The sequence below is a fragment of the Haemaphysalis longicornis genome, unplaced genomic scaffold (genome assembly GCF_048455015.1).
Source record: "Haemaphysalis longicornis isolate Haplotype H1 unplaced genomic scaffold, Haemaphysalis longicornis Haplotype H1 scaffold_3, whole genome shotgun sequence".
NCBI classification, from domain to species: domain Eukaryota; kingdom Metazoa; phylum Arthropoda; class Arachnida; order Ixodida; family Ixodidae; genus Haemaphysalis; species Haemaphysalis longicornis.
In genome coordinates, this window is record NW_027526335.1 from 221103224 (window position 1) to 221122420 (window position 19197).

At 49.4% G+C, this 19197-nt stretch overlaps 1 pseudogene; it reads right to left on the reverse strand.

The window, feature by feature from the left end:
- Nucleotides 1-10953: 10953 nt before the first annotated feature.
- The window catches only part of LOC144175722 (uncharacterized), a 38420-nt pseudogene continuing 30176 nt past the window's right edge, over nt 10954-19197 (reverse strand).

The window sequence follows — 19197 nt, forward strand, 5'->3', positions numbered from 1 at the left end:
TACGATTTAGTCATGGCCCTGGGTCTCCATAATATATGGCGCTCACGTACAGCAAGGTTGTACAATGATGTTGATGCGCGATGTGCAAGGGAGTATTTCAAAGGGGGCATTGCTCGATTTGTTGAAGTTATGAAATTCCACGAGGAACTATCTGATTGGCTGTCATAAATAGAGCAACTAATGGATATTAAGGCATTTTAAATTGACAAAGTCAGCCCAGTAGTGGCTGGCAAGTTCACCTTTCGTATGTGTACATATTTACAATGTTGAGATGTACTCTGTCGTAAATTGTCAAAGACAGGCAATAAATACAAAAAAGGCCCGTGGCCAAGTGGTCTCGAGCATTAGGAATTTTATTTTCCAAGTTGGAAGTTCGAATCTCCCAGGGTATGATCTTTTTTGTAAGTTCATGTTTTCGTTTTCGGCCGATGTTTTCTATACTAAGTTCACAATTTTTGGGCCGTAACGTTCACTGCTCCACGAACAGTGAACGTTACTGTGAACGATCTGCTGATTCTGGCGCAGGCCAGAATCAGCAGACCCTAGGCCTCGTGCGAACACGCTTTTTATGATACAGGCATGAGTGAGGGAAGCTCCAAATATAGGGGAAAAGCGCATGAGAATTGACCGTCTGCGGTGACGCGGAGGGCGTTCATGCACTGCGTAGGCCTCGGCTAGTGATTGCTGCGATTCCAAGCCCTCCTGGGAAGCTTCATTCTACAGCCGACAACAAGGCAGAAGCGCGGTATGACGATTACTGAGATATCGAGAATGCCCATCAGGTAACGTCGGATGTCAAAGATGTTTTACAGAACCGAATACGAAACTTGTTTGAATACTAATCGTGGGCATCGTCCAATCACGGTACACCTCCTCCAGTCGTCACAGCGTTTAGTTGGTGCGGCCGCCGCAGACCGCGCACGGTAGTTTTTCTTCTCTCGAGCTTTATAAAATAACTACCGACTTGTCAACCGGATAAACAATGAAAAGTGTGTTAATTTCAGCCAGTCTACGCAGTGCATGTGAAAACGGGAGCTTGGCAAATTCACTTCAGTGTCCCTTTAATACCCACGTTTAGTGAGCTCAGGTTGTTCAGGATGGCGGTATGCCTAACATTGTTAAAGGCATTAGCAACGTCTAGGCCAACGATAACGCTTGTAGCATTCTCTATGACTTCCTCTTTAATATGAAGAATCACGTCGCATACGGCCAGTTTGGCCCTGAAACCGATCATGTTGTCCGGATTCAGCTCTTTGCCCTCAAGATACCTGCTGAGTCTAGCTTGGACGACGTGTTCCATCAGTTTTCCTACACACGACGTGATGGATATTGGCCTGAGGTTTTGGAGTCAGAACTTCTTGGTTTTCGGATGAGGGCTACATTAGCCTCTTTCCATTGCGGGGGTAACTCTCCTCTATCCCAGCATCTCTGCATATACTTAGTTAAGTTCCGGATGCACTCATCATTTAGGTTTCTTAGCATTTTGTTGCTGACTCAGTCCGGGCCCGAGGCCGTTTTGGTTCGAGACGGTTAATTTCGCCTCTAACCTCCGCTCCCGTATGAGAACATCCAGGGCCTCATTTGCGGAACCTGTGTTGTCGGGCAGAGTTTCGTGAGTAGGTGGACATAGGTAGCGATTGCGGACCTCGTCTAGTAGCACTTTTGAGGAGCGGTCGAATTTGTACATGCGCCTCTGAAGTTGCTGCTGCACTTCTGATCTAGTCTTATCCGCGTCAAGCAGGTGCCGCAGTAATTTTCATGTTTTCGCGCTGCTGAGTTCTCTGTTCAATAGGTCACATATGTTCCCCCAATTTTTTGGGGTCAACTCTAGCGAGTATTCCTCTATCTCTTGGTTTAGGATGGCGATCCATTTAAGTATACGTTCCTATCCCACCCCTTGTTTCGAATTTTCTTCTCTAGGTAACTCTTTTTCCTCCAAACGCCGACTACCCCGACTACCTCAAGCACCGCGTCCACCTCCAGCTTGTGCGTGGCCGTTTGGGTGGCATCGATTATCTTTTTTAAACTGGGAAACAGCGCTTTAAACGAGGACAGCGAAGAAGGAGACACAGACACTAGCGCTGACTATCAACTGAGCAATATTTTATTGCTTGCGGAAATATAAAGGAAGAATACAATGACGTCACATGCGTGAAAAAGAAAAAGAAAAAGAAAAAGAAAACACAAACAAACTACAGGCGCATCTGCTACGCCAAGATAACTCGAAATTACGTGTTCAAGTACACAAGTTCCTTCTGATACAGAGCTACGGAAGGGGTGCTTACGCAATCGTCGCCACGCTGGGCGATCTGCCACGCCTCGTAGATTTCGCGTGCGCGTGTGTCGCGGAACCTCTTGAGTATCTTAGTTTCTTCCAAACGCGGGGAGCACTTACAGGCTTTGCAGGCCTTGCAGTGCGTTGCCAAGTTGCTTCCTGTGCCGGTTTTAAGGGAGTACGCATGCTCCTTTAGGCGCTCGTTTAGGCAACGCCCGGTCTGCCCCACATACACACGACCACATGCTAGGGGCACCTCGTACACGACGCTGTCGCGGCAAGCCACGACGCGCTTCGCGTGCTTTGTCATGCATCGCACATTCTTGCGCCCTGGCGAGTTCACCTTAGCACACAAACTTCCAAGTTTTCTCGGGGCCGAGAACACTGTCCGCACACCTGCTTTTTCAGCGACCTTTTTGATCCGGTGGGATACCTTGTGGATGTACGGTATGACGCTTAGGGGCTCTTTTCGCTTGTCTTCTTGGGTCTCGTGGGTCGAGCGGACTTTCTTCAGGAGCGCTTCCGCAATTCCAAGGACCAAGGCCTGTGGGTAGCCTGCCGACCTCAACCGCTCCACCTGCGTGTCCAGGCTGCACTCCATTCCGTGATGACACGACCGAACCAAAGCGTTCAACAGTGCGGAGTGGGCTATTCCACGCTTCGTAAGCTTGGAATGGGCCGAGGAATATGGCAGCACCCCTTTTTTTGCTTCTAGGGGCGTACCTCCAGCATATGTGACGAAATTGGCAAGACAGTATCAGGTCAAGAAAACGCATAGAGCCTTCTTCGGGAACCTCCTTGGTGAGCTCCAGGGGTTTGAGGGCGGACACAAACACACTAAACAGATCATCCACGCGCTCGGACGTAGTATTTGGCGCAGCCTCAAAAAGGACAAGGAAATCGTCCACGTAGCGGAAGACTTGCACCACACCCAAGTCACGTAGAGATGCCTGAAGTGTCCTGTCAAACGCGGCGAGGAGCAGATCACTGAGGACCGGTGCCAAGGAGGAGCCAATGCAAACGCCGGTCTTTTGCAGGTACAGTTGATCATTGTAGTCCACGAACGTGGAGTCCAGGTAAAACACCAAGGCGTCCAGGAACTTGTCCACGCTGATGCCGCACTCAGTCTGGAACTTCACATTGCCGAAATTGTCTATGGCATCAGTGACAGCGTCGAGCAGTAGATCACGAGGCATGCTGTAGTAGAGGTCCTTGATGTCTACTGAAAAGGCACTCAGGTATTCTGAAGGCTGCGCCTCCAGGAACGTGGAAACAACTTCGGAGCTACGCACGAGAAACGGGTCATCGATGGCGAGCTTGGAAAGGGAAACCTGCAAGAACCGACCCAGGTCACGTTGCCACGTTCCCTTCTCGGAAACGATTGCCCGAAACGGGCACCCCTCCTTGTGGGTTTTGGCGGAGAAGAAGACCTGAAGGCTTACCTCCGTCCGTTTCCGGATGGAAGAGGCCAACGCTGTCAACCCCCAGTCATCAAACGTTTCCGCTGCCTCATTCCTTCTCTTCCGTGGGTTGCACCTTTCCACAGGGCGGAAATTGCCAGCCATCGCTGCTTCCGCTCTCGCTTCGTAGTCCTTGGCTGCTGCCACCACAAAGCCACCCTCTTTATCGGACAGTAATAACCTGGCATTCAAGTCCTGTAGGACCGGTACCACTTCAACGGTGCGCCTGTCTCGCCCAGTAGTCGTTGAAGGTAGAACGCTAGTTCCGTCCAGAATGCAGCGTTCAACCCACGGAAAGGTGCAACCTTTCCACGGAATGGAAAGGTGCAACCCACGGAAGAGAAGGAATGAGGCAGCGGAAACGTTTGATGACTGGGGGTTGACAGCGTTGGCCTCTTCCATCCGGAAACGGACGGAGGTAAGCCTTCAGGTCTTCTTCTCCGCCAAAACCCACAAGGAGGGGTGCCCGTTTCGGGCAATCGTTTCCGAGAAGGGAACGTGGCAACGTGACCTGGGTCGGTTCTTGCAGGTTTCCCTTTCCAAGCTCGCCATCGATGACCCGTTTCTCGTGCGTAGCTCCGAAGTTGTTTCCACGTTCCTGGAGGCGCAGCCTTCAGAATACCTGAGTGCCTTTTCAGTAGACATCAAGGACCTCTACTACAGCATGCCTCGTGATCTACTGCTCGACGCTGTCACTGATGCCATAGACAATTTCGGCAATGTGAAGTTCCAGACTGAGTGCGGCATCAGCGTGGACAAGTTCCTGGACGCCTTGGTGTTTTACCTGGACTCCACGTTCGTGGACTACAATGATCAACTGTACCTGCAAAAGACCGGCGTTTGCATTGGCTCCTCCTTGGCACCGGTCCTCAGTGATCTGCTCCTCGCCGCGTTTGACAGGACACTTCAGGCATCTCTACGTGACTTGGGTGTGGTGCAAGTCTTCCGCTACGTGGACGATTTCCTTGTCCTTTTTGAGGCTGCGCCAAATACTACGTCCGAGCGCGTGGATGATCTGTTTAGTGTGTTTGTGTCCGCCCTCAAACCCCTGGAGCTCACCAAGGAGGTTCCCGAAGAAGGCTCTATGCGTTTTCTTGACCTGATACTGTCTTGCCAATTTCGTCACATATGCTGGAGGTACGCCCCTAGAAGCAAAAAAGGGGTGCTGCCATATTCCTCGGCCCATTCCAAGCTTACGAAGCGTGGAATAGCCCACTCCGCACTGTTGAACGCTTTGGTTCGGTCGTGTCATCACGGAATGGAGTGCAGCCTGGACACGCAGGTGGAGCGGTTGAGGTCGGCAGGCTACCCACAGGCCTTGGTCCTTGGAATTGCGGAAGCGCTCCTGAAGAAAGTCCGCTCGACCCACGAGACCCAAGAAGACAAGCGAAAAGAGCCCCTAAGCGTCATACCGTACATCCACAAGGTATCCCACCGGATCAAAAAGGTCGCTGAAAAAGCAGGTGTGCGGACAGTGTTCTCGGCCCCGAGAAAACTTGGAAGTTTGTGTGCTAAGGTGAACTCGCCAGGGCGCAAGAATGTGCGATGCATGACAAAGCACGCGAAGCGCTTCGTGGCTTGCCGCGACAGCGTCGTGTACGAGGTGCCCCTAGCATGTGGTCGTGTGTATGTGGGGCAGACCGGGCGTTGCCTAAACGAGCGCCTAAAGGAGCATGCGTACTCCCTTAAAACCGGCACAGGAAGCAACTTGGCAACGCACTGCAAGGCCTGCAAAGCCTGTAAGTGCTCCCCGCGTTTGGAAGAAACTAAGATACTCAAGAGGTTCCGCGACACACGCGCACGCGAAATCTACGAGGCGTGGCAGATCGCCCAGCGTGGCGACGATTGCGTAAGCACCCCTTCCGTAGCTCTGTATCAGAAGGAACTTGTGTACTTGAACACGTAATTTCGAGTTATCTTGGCGTAGCAGATGCGCCTGTAGTTTGTTTGTGTTTTCTTTTTCTTTTTCTTTTTCTTTTTCTTTTTCACGCATGTGACGTCATTGTATTCTTCCTTTATATTTCCGCAAGCAATAAAATATTGCTCAGTTGATAGTCAGCGCTAGTGTCTGTGTCTCCTTCTTCGCTGTCCTCGTTTAAAGCGCTGTTTCCCAGTTTAAATATGAACCAACTAGCCCAAACCCAAACTTTAGTTATCGATTATCTTCTTACTCCATGCCACAATATCTTCTATCGGTTCGTTATCTGTACCTATATTCTTCAAGGCCTCCTAGTTAGTTACTCTGTGCTTGCGCTTCTTCGGAACTGAAGGTCCATTGCTAACCACAATCTCTGTGATCTTGTGATCACTGCCTAGGCCTTCCCCGGTATTACACCGCGTAGCCTCGATACCGCCGTGTGTGAGGGACAGATCTGGCGTCGTGTCTGCCGACACATGGTTTTCTTGCCTCGTCGGTCTCATGGGGTCTGTGCTTAGCACTAGGTTGCGATACTGAACGTTCTCCCAAAGGGCCCTACCTTTAGCTAGAGTGTGTTTGTAACCCCAGGCTGGGTGTGGAGTATTGAAGTCCCCCACTAACAGCAGAGGGTCGCCCTGGGCTAGACTTTTTACTTTGCGAAACAGGTTACCGAAATCACATTTCCTTTGCTTGGGTGAACTGTAAATATTTAGTAAGTATAGTTTCCTTTCCGCACGTTTGCGCGGTGTTAGCTCCACCAGCGAGTGGTCGATTTCGGTGTTCTCGGTCTCATGCTGCATTTGTCTTGACAAAGGTGCCTACCTGGGTATCGTTTTCGAACTCCGGATAGGATTTATATCCTGCGAATTTTGAATTTTCCCCACATTACTTTACCGGAATGACCTCCGAGCGATCCCATTCATCGAGAAACGGCAGTAAAGACCGCACGTTTGTTGATGAAGCCTCTACAATTATGTTGCCAGATCGTGTTATGGCTGCATTTTGGTCTCATCCTGAGGTCGTTTCGTCTGTTTTTTCTGAGCTTCCCCGTATATAAATTAAATTTATTTGTCCCTGAGTTGAATTTCACTTTTCGTCTGCTCCATAGCGCTGCCCAGCTATTTTACTTGCTCAAGTATAGACTCTGACATGCCCTTTATCGAGTTGCAATCGCTTCTAGGTTCGTTATCCTATTCTCGGATTTGGCCCCCTCTTGGTTCTCCTTGGATTTAATTTTCTTGAAAGGAGGAGGACTGACTGCCAGAGCTGGTGTAGCTTCCTTCTCTGTTTTTTTAGTCAGAGCTGTCTTAAAGGGGTCCTGAAATACCTTCCGCCGATGCATGGATGTACATGTAACCAAATAAAGCAATGTATTAAACTTCTCCTCCCGCAAGAATTTTGTTAAAGCGATGAGTATTAGCTGAGAAATCGTAAATCAAAAACCGCGCGTTATAGTCGCGCCGCGTTTCCTCCTCCTTTCAACTTTTTCTCCGCGGTTATCCTATTTCCTATCCTATTATCCTATCGCGGTCGTTATCCTATTCTCGGATTTGGCCCCCTCTTGGTTCTCCTTGGATTTAATTTTCTTGAAAGGAGGAGGACTGACTGCCAGAGCTGGTGTAGCTTCCTTCTCTGTTTTTTTAGTCAGAGCTGTCTTAAAGGGGTCCTGAAATACCTTCCGCCGATGCATGGATGTACATGTAACCAAATAAAGCAATGTATTAAACTTCTCCTCCCGCAAGAATTTTGTTAAAGCGATGAGTATTAGCTGAGAAATCGTAAATCAAAAACCGCGCGTTATAGTCGCGCCGCGTTTCCTCCTCCTTTCAACTTTTTCTCCGCGGTTGACGGCGCGTAGCCTTCCCTCCTATGATGCCGGGCTCCTCAGCGGTGACGTACTTCCGCTATAGCGCTACTCAGACCAACGTTTATAGATACTTTTTCAGTTCCGTATCTCCCCGCCGCGGCCATGGAGAGAAGGCGGCCGGCCGCGAGTCTCGACACCGCGGCGCTGCGGTTGCGAGTTGCGCTACGAAAGCCAGCGTCGTCTACTAGCGGGGAGCGTTCCGCTCGGCATCTCCGGTCCTCACCACTTGTGGCTGCATACTGCAAAAGAAATAACTGTTCGCGGATGTTTCATCATTTTGCTGCGGCTGTTGCAGTTCGAGATCTATTTGAAACGGGCGGTGCTATGCAAGGAGTCGTGTACGTACGACCGGGGATTTGAAGCGGTGGCTTAAATATCAAGAACGACAGAGTTTTAAATGAACGTTCACGTAGCAGTGGCTGTCAAGCGTGCACACAAATTATCTTGCCATGCCAATTGCGGAAATTTATTGCATCAAGAACGATATTTTCTCACACGACTGTTGGAGCAGCTTTCCGTTTCGTGAACAACATAGGCGGTATTGTGCCTCACAACAACGCCCCCACTTTCATTCCGGCCGCGTAAACAAACAATTTGCCGACGCTGCCTCGCTTCTTTTTCGAGTGCTGCCGTTATAAAGTTGGCTGGGAGCCGTATCGCCGCACTATTCTCGACTATCTGAGCAAAATCGGTGCACTGCAGGGGAACAGGCGCCTCATGGTTGGACAACTCCTCTTGTCGCTCCATGGGCAAGTGCTCTCCTTTTGTAACCACCTAGCTTGTGCGCAGACGCTGCCTTTCTCTTTTTCGGAGATCGCCGCCGAGTCTACTTTCGCAACAAATTAAGTTGCTGGGAAAGTTGGGAAAGTTAACGGAAACTGCACCTTCCTTCAGTGTAAGCCCGGTCGATCTCGGCGACTTTACGTTAATGATACCTATACTTCTTCGCAACGTCCTTTTCGAGAAAATGAAGTCCACATACCTTGCGCGTTTTCCTTAACTCTTTGACCGCGGGGGGAAATATGGATCCGATGGCGGCGTTAAAAAGTGACGCTTCTGAGTGTTGCTTCTGTATCTGTTCGTACAGCCAGGTGCGGAGCACGTTGGAATTTCGGTAAGCCATCAAAGAAAACACAGCGTATTGGCGGAGTCAACGAAATCCTCGATGAAATCGGTACTGTTCAATAGCGTCACAAACTGAACGCACTGTAAGGGCAAGGTTCGCGCACAGGGGTAAAAAACAAACGCAAACGAAAGGAAGAAACTTGTAGAGACACGCAATTACTCAGCCTACTGGAGCACGCGTATGCAGCTTTTCTGGAGGAGTGGACTCAGAAGAAGCACTACAAGGGACAAAAAAATTGTATGGCCTTCTGTTTATTGTAGCAGTTTGCTTCCAAGGAGGTACAGAATTACCAGATGTGTGCGCCCACCCACGCTCGGAAAGAAAGCATAAATGAAACCGCATGGGAGCGCCGGGATTCAACAAATAGAGCGCGACTTGGACAACGACGGTAAAGAAGGACGACGTCCTTCTTTATTTGGTTTTTACGCAAACGTTAGCTTGGAAGCAGCAAAGGAAGTCCAACTGACTTCTGAGCAATGTGACGAAATTGAGTTAAACACCAGGGGGCAGTCTAGCTCACTGAGATGGCTGCAAGAACGCCAAGGAAGAATAACAGCTTCAGTGCTCCACCGTGTAGCTGCATGCCGAACTGGTGCTGATGGGCTCGTAGCAGAAATTATGGGCTACATAAAGACACCTCGTATCATGGACCTTCGGTACGGCTCTGAAATGGAGCCAAATGCTAAGGCCGCATTCATTGCCAGCGAATCTAAAAGACACACAGATTTGCAGATGACTGCGCGTTGTTTGTTACGGAAAGGCTACCTTTTCTTGCTGCATCTCCAGATGCCATTGTTTCTTGTGAATGCTGTGCAAAGGCAGTGCTGGAAGTCAAATGTCCTGCATCGGTAAAAGGTGTTTCCCTCACTAACACTAAAAAGCACCCAGCCTACCTTAAGGACAGCTTAAGCGCGAACACTCGTACTACACCCAGGTGCAGGCACAAATGGCCGTAACTGGCCTCCGTCGATCATACTTCGTCGTGTTTACCGGAGTCTCTCACAGTTGAGCTCATAGCCTTCGACGAAGTTTTTTGGGCAGCAGTTGAAGTGAAAGCAGAACGTTTCTTCTTCAGCTACATATTCCCCGAACTGCAGTCTTCACGAATTGCAAAGCAAATGGAATGCGCACGAACAACCTGCCACTGCCATGGTGCTCGGACGGGCAGAGTTGTTGAGTGCTCGTCGTGTCTTGCCACATTTCATTTATTATGCATCAAGCTCAAACGTTGCACTGCATGCCAGGATGCCAGCCAGGCTAACATGGATTGAAGTTTTGCCAAATATTGAGAGGCAAATAAAAAGAACGCACCACTCAGCCTGCACAACTAGGTACAGTACGCTAATGATTTCGCTGGTTTGACGGTGGACTGAATGAGCAATAAAACGTTTTCTTGCCCAACAAAGCAGTTTCAGATGAATACGTTTATCTTGGGGGGAAATTGATCACTGCCCTTCTCATAATTGTGAAGGCGAATGAAAAAAAACGAATATTATATACAACACGCCACACACAGTTTAATCGAAAAATAAGCAAGTGAAAAAAATTGAAATAAATGCAGAAATTACGAAAAATGCTACATACTTACACAAACTGCTCAGCACTGAACGTACAAGAAAAAACCATTGCATCAACCTTTAAGTGCATGCATGTGATAAAAATGCACAACCATAGCAATGCACACAGGAATTTCCAAACTGAAATAAAACGCCCATCCACACCAAAAAAAATTAAGACAGAAACAGCTACAGAGTTCTTCGTAGCTACGCTAAAAAAGTCGAAAGCTCACATGTGGTATAAATGCACATCCTCTAAAGCTTTACAGGCAATACCTAAAAAAACTAGCCTGTTAAGCAGACATTTAACAATAAAAAGAGAAGCTTTAGGTGCGAAATAGCAAAACATTTCTCGTTGTGCAAAACATTGCATCAGCCTTTAGAGATGCTTGTGACAAACATGGGCACTCAGTAGCAATGCAAACAGGACTTGCCTAAATAAACTAAAACACCCATCAAGCAGTCAATAAGAAATGAATACTAAGGCAGAAGATTGCAAACCAATTATTTCTAGCTACACTAAACAAGTGAAAACTGGTAGGTGGCGTAAACGCACGAACTGTAAAACACTACAGGCGATACAGAAAAAAAGACTATTAAGCACACACGACTTAGCAAAAAATAAATAACCTTGGCGTGCCAACTAGCGCAACATTTAACCTTGTGCCACAAAAAAATGCAAACACTATTCATGCAACGGCAAAAATGTTTTCACTCTTTGGAGCACCACGCACAGCCAACTCTGCTGAGTTCACTGCTCATCATTTATGATGGGTGTTTGCAAGTTCACCAATCCACTGCACACCACCACCAGCTTGTCAATAGTTGCACAGTTTCCATCACCGGCTCTCTTAATGAAGCTGATGGGCAACACAGTCTGGAAGATTCTGAATACTTTGAGCCTCTGTATGGCTCTCTCAACATGTATTCTCACACTCGACAGTTTCCTTGAAGCAGTTACTTCCCCACCTGGCAGCTGTTTGCGCTTTTTCGTCATGGACGGCATTACAAGTACTGCACCACGAGCTCCAAACATCTCTTCACATCTGAAGCCTCGGTCAACCAAAAACACATCTTCTTCTACCTTGTCGAGCAGCCCACTATGCAAGGTCAGCTTCTTGTCTGACACTCTGCCGCCCCAAGCCTTTGACACAAACGAAATTGCTCCTGATGGCGAAACAGCAACCAGCAGCTTCACTGTGTTATGATGCTTGTAGTTGGAGTATGTTCGGCTTCTGGCCGTCATGTAAGTGGGCCTTTGAATAAATATCTCAGTGCAGTCAATAATTCCTCTGACCTTCTCAAACAACGGGTCTTGAAACGCTTTTGGCTGGTGAGACCGAAGTGCCTTCCGAGATGGCCAAATGACAAATTTTTTTATGTTTACCGCCAGGACATCAAACCACGCATGAAAAACTTGACTTACGCTGCCTGTCGAAATGCCAAATCGCCCTGCCAAATCCTTCGTAAGCAGGCCCAGACGCAGCCGCATCAGCACCATTATAAATTGCTGCTGTGGGTTCAGGCGTGTCTTCGCAGTGGGTGTCCAGATAGACAGCACTAACTGAAGCAATGCAGTGAACATTACTTTGGAAACCAGCCCCGTGTGGAACTTGACAGTCTTGTCAGACTTCATCACGATGTCCTGAGTTACCTTCGGAAGATCAGCGGCTCTTCCTGTCTGGTTTCAAGTATGGCAATTTTGTGGTTGGCCGCTGCTAGCTCCTGCTCCAATTTAACGATGCGCTTCTGAAGCATTTCGTTTTCTGCAAGCTTATCCTGGATATCTTGCGCGGAAAGAGTCGTTTCTGTGGCAGCATCCGACGTTCTCTTTGTGGTTTCCTGGTCAGCACTGTCATCGGGAGGTGATCCGGGGTCACCCAGAGCAGGTTCGCGCCGCTGCTTTTTTAGTGCACGGTTGAATCTCGTCAGCTTTTGTTCCAAGTTGCCATGCACCCTGTACGGGAACACACTTGGAATGTGATCTGGGTGTGTAGGGTCCGAGGATGGCTGGCCTGAAAATAGATACGCATCAAACTTGTTAAGTCTATCAGCACTGAATATGTTGACAACCACAATTTGACTTATGAAAATCAACAGGCAGAAAAAAATTAAATACGGGCATGAGTGTGAATGCCATTGCGGCATTTTTCGTCTTTAGGCACATGCGGCAACGCTAGGGACTAAAATTAGCAGTGAAAAGTCAAGAATCCGTTTTTTTCTGAAGATCCAGCTGAGTGACTGCGCACACGAAGACTCGTTACAAAAGACGGATTGATTGCGGTATTTAACACCCCGAAACTACACAGGTTAGTAAGCGTGCCGTAGTGGGGCGCTCCGGAATAATTTAGACCACCTGGGGATCTTTAGCGCGCGCCGAAATCTCGAACACACGGGCTTTTTGGTTTTCATCTCCATCAGAAAAGCCGCGGCCGGGAATCGAGGCCGCTCCCTCGGGCTGAGCAGCACAACGCCTTGGGCACTGCGCCACCGCGGCGGGTCTCGCTACAAAAGCGTGACGCTGCGCTCCATTTCGCGTTATTCTGACCTGCAGCGTCAGCATCGCCGTATCATGTTTTTTACAACTGTAGCGTGAGCCTGCGGCCAACATCACTGCGTTTGTCAGCGCTGCAGCTTCACACCCGTAACATTTAGGCTGCTGGCTGGTTCTCCACAGAGCAGTGAGCCCATTACGACCGCCGGCTGGCTCCGAACAACAGTGCTCTCGTTATGCTCCACACCGCTATCATCAGCGCTCAGCAGACCATGAAAAAGTGTGCACCGGGACGTTATAAGGCCGTTATGAGATGTCTAGAACTAGGTTACGCGAAGCACGAGCTATGCTCATTAGATACGAACTACGCAGCAGCCAAAACTGTTATCTCGGAGAGTGGACGCTCGCAACACGCGTGTGAACACTTTCTTTGGATGCTGAGCACATGAAAAGACTACTCACAGACTATGCCTGTTCGTCTAATGAAACAAACGGAGGATATTTACCTTGAATGAAGTGGGCAGAACAAATCTGCGAGCTTTTCGTCGGTGCCCAGTTGTCTCGTCGCATCGCGGCTATCCAGGCGCTCCGTCTTACAGGTTCAGTGGGGAACCTGAACGTTCTTATCTGAGACAAAAGGTTTGTACCCGATCGTAGGCTACAACCTGGCACACAGCAGCACGAGCCACGTTGCGTGGACTTCGAAGTTGAAGATTCGCGACAAGAAAGCATGTAGAAACCGCGAAGACCGCGTCCCTACACAGCAGCAAAATGCGCAGTTCGGGGAGAGACCGGATGTTTGCTAGGGGCGCTTCCGGTCACTGGCGCGCTAGCGCACCCTGGTGGCGGGGCGCCTGTGAAACCGCGTATAAACGTTGACTCAGACTGCCGTCTGCTACAGACACTAGAGTGAACTAGAATACTTGGTATTCTAGTTCACTCTACAGACACGGCCGGACTCGACTCTCCTCCTTCCGCTCTCCCCTTACGGCCTTCGCATTGGGGCGTCTTGCTGCCTGCCGCCCTGCCGCCGCATATCTCTATGCCGCCGCGAGCTGGGGGTGGCGCTGCTAGACCACTGTTGCTTCGCCGCCTCCAAGTGCTCCAAGCGCGTTAACGGGCGCAGTGTGTGCACGCAGCGCCAGTTACAGCCGCATGTGTGACAACTTGTGACGCGGAAAGTGCATGGTTGCACATCCTCCGATGAATATGCACTGCCCGCATCTAACCTGGTAACGTGGGCCAGCACTCATAGCGGCGAAAACTAATGGTGGCGTCATGAAAAGATGTCCTGAAGGATGATTGCGGAGAAATGGCTTCGTGTTCTGCAGGTTGAATTCAAGGACCTAAAATTGCCACATTCACATAGTGAGAGCCTTATCGCAGTGATGTTGCCTTCCAACAAGCTAGCATTATTTGGTCAGTTGAAGCCTCATCGTTGAGCTGCTATTGACTCACCAATCGGATTTACGATTTGTGTAGGAGGATTGCGAACCTCTATATAAATATCCAGGCCTTGCCAGTTTTTACGAGAAATCAAAGGAAAAAACTCGCACGGCGGGGTAGGAACACAGCTCACAAGGAATATATTTTTTTGAATCTGTAAACGACAGATGGGATCATTATAATTCCAGCAGACTGCACAACTAGTCTGCATTTGTATTTTTTCTACACTGTTTATTTTTAATGACTGGTGTTTCATGCCTTGTTTCCTGGTGGACTATATTGTGCAGATTAGGGCGGACTTTTGGGATAGTTTGCATTGCATTGTAGACCTACCATGCGGTCACAAATACTTAGGGAAGACATGGCGATGCTTGAACGTGTGCTTGCGAGAGCATCTGCGGGTCCCTTGTCTGCGAGAGCATCTGCGGGTCCCGGGGCAAGGTCCCTTGTCCCGGGTGTAACGGCACCAAAGAAATGTAGACAAAGGGACGAGCCGCCGAGATTACTCCTTATGATTCCTTTGATCCTGTGAACTCCTGATGATGATTATGGGGCATGAGAGAGGCAGATCTGCTTCTTTTACAACAATGATCATGTGAGGATCTGCTCGAAAGGACATACGATGCTTCTTGGTATGATGTGGAAGCACGCAAAGGACGTGATATCCTTTCCTGTAGAGAAATTGGCTTCCTTACCAGACGACACATGCTTGACCAAAAGGCCAGTATTACAAGCAGCAGCCAAGATATTCAATCCGCTTGGTTTGTTATCCCCGTGCACGATCCGCGCCAAGATAGGCTTTCAAAGACTATGGAAAACAGACGTCACGTGGGATTATCCACTCCCTAAACAAGAATGCGACGAGTGGAGGAGACTGATGTCGGATGCGGAGGAACTGCAACTGTTAGAAATTCCACGATGTTACGCAAGCAAGGACAAATTAGTGGAATCGTAGAAGCTTCAGGTATTTGCCGATGCGAGCCCAGCAGCATACGGAGCGGAAGCATACATAGTAATTTTGTAGAACGATGACACGAAAGAATCTAAGCTACTCACAGCGAAAAGCCGCATAGCACCAATTAAAGAGTTGAGTATGGCAAGACTTGAACTGATGGCAGCAATGTTAGCATCAAAGCTTAGAGAATACATAACGAGTCACTTCAGCGAAGCACTTCAAGATATAGCCTGCTGGACCGACTCGATGATTGTTCTTCATTGCATTAAGTGGACAAGCAAAAGAGATTCATTCGTCACCAACAGAGTCGCAGAAATAAGAGACAAGACATCTCAAGCAAGCTGGTCTTTTGTTCAAGGTGAAGACAATCCGGCGGATCTACTAACACGTGGAATAAGCGCAAAATTATTGATGTAATCGAACATCTCGTAGCACGGACGTAATGGCTGGCCTCAGATCAGCAGGAAACAGCAAACATGATCAGTACAAAAATGACGATGGATTACCCGCCCGAAGTACAGTGCCATAAATGCACAGGTATGACTGAAAGAAAACCAATCATGGACGTCTAAAATTCATATGGGCGGCTTCTACGAGTTACTGCATGGGTATTCAGATTCGTAAAAAACGCCAAAAAAGACTATGGTAAGGGGCCGTTGACTGGCAAAGAGGTGACAACTGCGGGGACATGCTGGATACGAAAAACCCAAGGACTAATCTGGGGGCAAAGTGGCGGTAGTGCGACAAGCGCGAAGACCTTTGAAATAAGTGGACAGGAAGTCTACTTGGACGATGAAGGACTCATCAGACTAACAGGAAGCTTGCAATACAGCCAAGTGTCAAGCCGGCATGTCATTGTACTGCCAAAGGACGCAATTTCCACGGAATTGCTGATACGTCACGTTCACCAACTTGTGTTACACGGCGGTGTTCAAGCGACACTCACGCAGCTGCGCACCAAGTTCTGGATTTGGCAAGGTCGCCAGGCCGTGAAGCGAGTTCTAAACAAATGCATGGTCTGCAAGAAGCACAACACCAGGCCTGCCAGTCAACCAATGCCTCCACAACCGGCGGACAGGGTCAACGAATCGTTACCGTTTCAAGTGACAGAGCTTGACTTCTCGGGTACGGTTTATGCGAAGTACAAAGACGAGATTATAAGGCAATACGTGGTAGTTTTCCCCTGCGCGGTAACGAGAGGAGTGAACTTGGAGGTGACCAATGACATGTCTACGAGCAGTTTTTTGCAGGCTTTCAGGCGGTTCACAGCCAGAAGGGGTATTCCTGCCGTAATCTACTCGGACAACGCAAGAACCTTGCAAAGAGCTGAGAAGCAGATCAACAGAATGCTCGAAACTATCAGGCAGCAACAGGTGAAGGATTACTGTAGTGTTCAAAACATACAGTGGAATACGATAGCCGAGTGCGCCCCATGGTGGGGAGGTTTTTGTGAGCGCCTAATTCGAAGCCTGAAGACGTCGATGAGAAAAATATCAAGAAAGACAGCTTCAGTGGAGGAGCTGCGAACAATTGTCGCCGAAGTGGAAGGAGCTCTCAACAATCGCCCTTTGGCTTACGTGTATGGCGAGCCCAATGAGCCCATGCCACTAACGCCGGCAGTCATCACAGGCGGACGGCAATAGCTACACGACGAACAAGCGAAGACACACAGGGTAGATGTTGAAGAGGAATGTAGGAGTCGATGCCGACTCGTAAGAGCAGCTTGGTGGAAGAGATGGCATCAAGAGTACATAAAAGAAATAGGCGCAACTGTCAAGGCCAAGGCACGCCACGCTAAACCACTCTCCATAGGAGATGTGGTGCTAACTGAAGACCGGGGCCCAAGGACGTTTTGGAAAATGTGCCGAATTGAGAAAACCTACCCTGGACGCGACGGAGTGACACGGGCTTGCCTCCTTCGGACGGGAAACAAAGAACTTCTCAGAAGATCGGCGAATCACTTCGATCCCTTCGAGGACTGCTTCAAATGACCCGCCAAAGCGCAGTGCGATTAAAGCTGGCCGGGCGGGAGCTTGTAAAATATCATCATGAAGGCGCTCGAAGACGAAAAGCAAGAAGACTGCTCCATCGCGCGAGGGCGTGCTACTTCTACTTCTTCATTAAACGTTCTTTGTTCCGTGCCGTGACTGGTCTCGCTCGTCTGAACAATATCGTTCATATACCAGAACAAAAAAATCTTAGCCATATCGGTTACACTAACTGCCCTGTTACACGCGGAAATGCCACCGTGAAAGCCCACTGGTTATGTTGTCAACGCTCAAGCTGCCTTGCTCTTGTCTTGCGCGGAGACGGGGCGACGCAGAGCTTGCAGTGAGGTGGTGCTGCCCTCGTGCGGTCAGACCCTCCAACTGCGCGTCAGAAAAAATCCCATGCGCCGATCCGGTTTTGCGAAGGCCGTAAGGGGAGCGCGGGAGGAGAATCGAGTCCGGCCGTGCTACGCGCAAGCTCTTTTGGTTTTTTAATCTTTGTTGACACCATGGATTCCGCTCTCCACTAAAGGCTTAAAACGCGAACGAAAGACCTGGCCGCTTGCGTGCGGCCTGGCCTTGCCCTTTCGCGGTGTACGTTGCTGCAGTTGCTATCGGCGGCACGTGACTTTTTATCGGCAGTGAACTCGCAGCCGCACGGGGAGGATCGTGCGCTCGTTCCCTGTGATGCATCGCGCACTGTTTATCCAAAAAGCTGTGTCAGACGTGGCCCCGCTAGTGCCGGGTCTTATTTTGCGGCGGTGGTAATTCCTACCGGCGGCATGCGAAAAAGACATTTTAAACCGACACAGAACCCGTGCAAAAAACGCGCCGGATGGGATCGCTTTATCAGTGGCGATGAACGGGAAGGCGCAGAGCAAACCAGCGCCGCCGATCAGCGAGCACCTGTGTTCTGACAAGCTCCTTCCATGGGTTGCATTAAACACTGACAGGAAAGCGTTTGTTTGCACTTGTTTGGATAGTCGTAAAAGGTTTAAAAGCACTCCGGCACTGCGCTAGCAGATGAGCCGGCGAGTCATTTCGCAAAACATTCGACAGATGGCGCCGTACGCATTAGCGTGTCGCTACGCAAAACTGATCAGCCGCTCTAGTAAAACTCCCCTCGCGGTGGTTACGCAGCGGGACTGAAACATTTAGCGTTTAGCGTATTCAAAGGCAACAAACGTTGTACTAAACTCTCTATTAGCAGCAAAACAGCGTGCGTACGTGAAGCCGCAACATGGCGGCAACAAGCGCGAGATGGAGGAAAGATGAACCCTTCCGATGAACCCTGTGGTTTTAAATACGTCAAGTTGTTAGCACGTCGCCCTCACGCAGCTCTGTATCGTCGTAACATCGCTGACTGTCCGAACGAAGCTTGAAGCTAAGCCAAGGCAGAGACCGAAGCTGTGTGTGTGTCTGCATCGCCTCCTGTGTGTTGTGGACGCGTTCGTTTCGCGATGAAATACGACGTTGTACTTCTGCGGGTGGATAGTGCTTCGCATGGTCTGGATGATTTTTCTCGAGCGACGTATGACTCAACCTCGCATGTGGTATGTGCAGTGTGCCTTCTCGGCTTGCGCGCCAGAGTTCAGTCACTTGCTGTTCGTCCCCGCAAACCGGGCGCGAGGTGAGTGCCGAATTTACGACGGGCAGGAGGAGGTAACCGATCGTCTGTCAATCGCGGTGCAGACTTGCAACGCACGTTGTGACGTTGTGTTCGTTCGAAACGCATCGCTGGATTGTTTTGAAGTAGAATAAAACGTATGCGTCAATCCCGGGCATTCGGCTCAGGGCGTTCTCTGCGATTGCACCAAAGAAGTGCCATGGGGCTTCGACGCTTTATTTATGGTACATACTCCAGTAAGATAATATCCATGTCGTGTTATGGCCGTGTTGCATTCAATAGCAACGGTTAAGCGTTTGTTTACACTTGTTTCGTTTGTCGTGAAAAGTCCAAGCACTCCGGCACTCCGCTGGCAGATCAGCCGGCGAGCCGACGCTGAGCAGATGACACATCTCTTCGCCGGTAATGCGTGAAAAAGCCGCCCAATAGCAGGATGTCTACCTCATGACGAACATCTGGGAATTGATGACGTAAACATGAGAAGA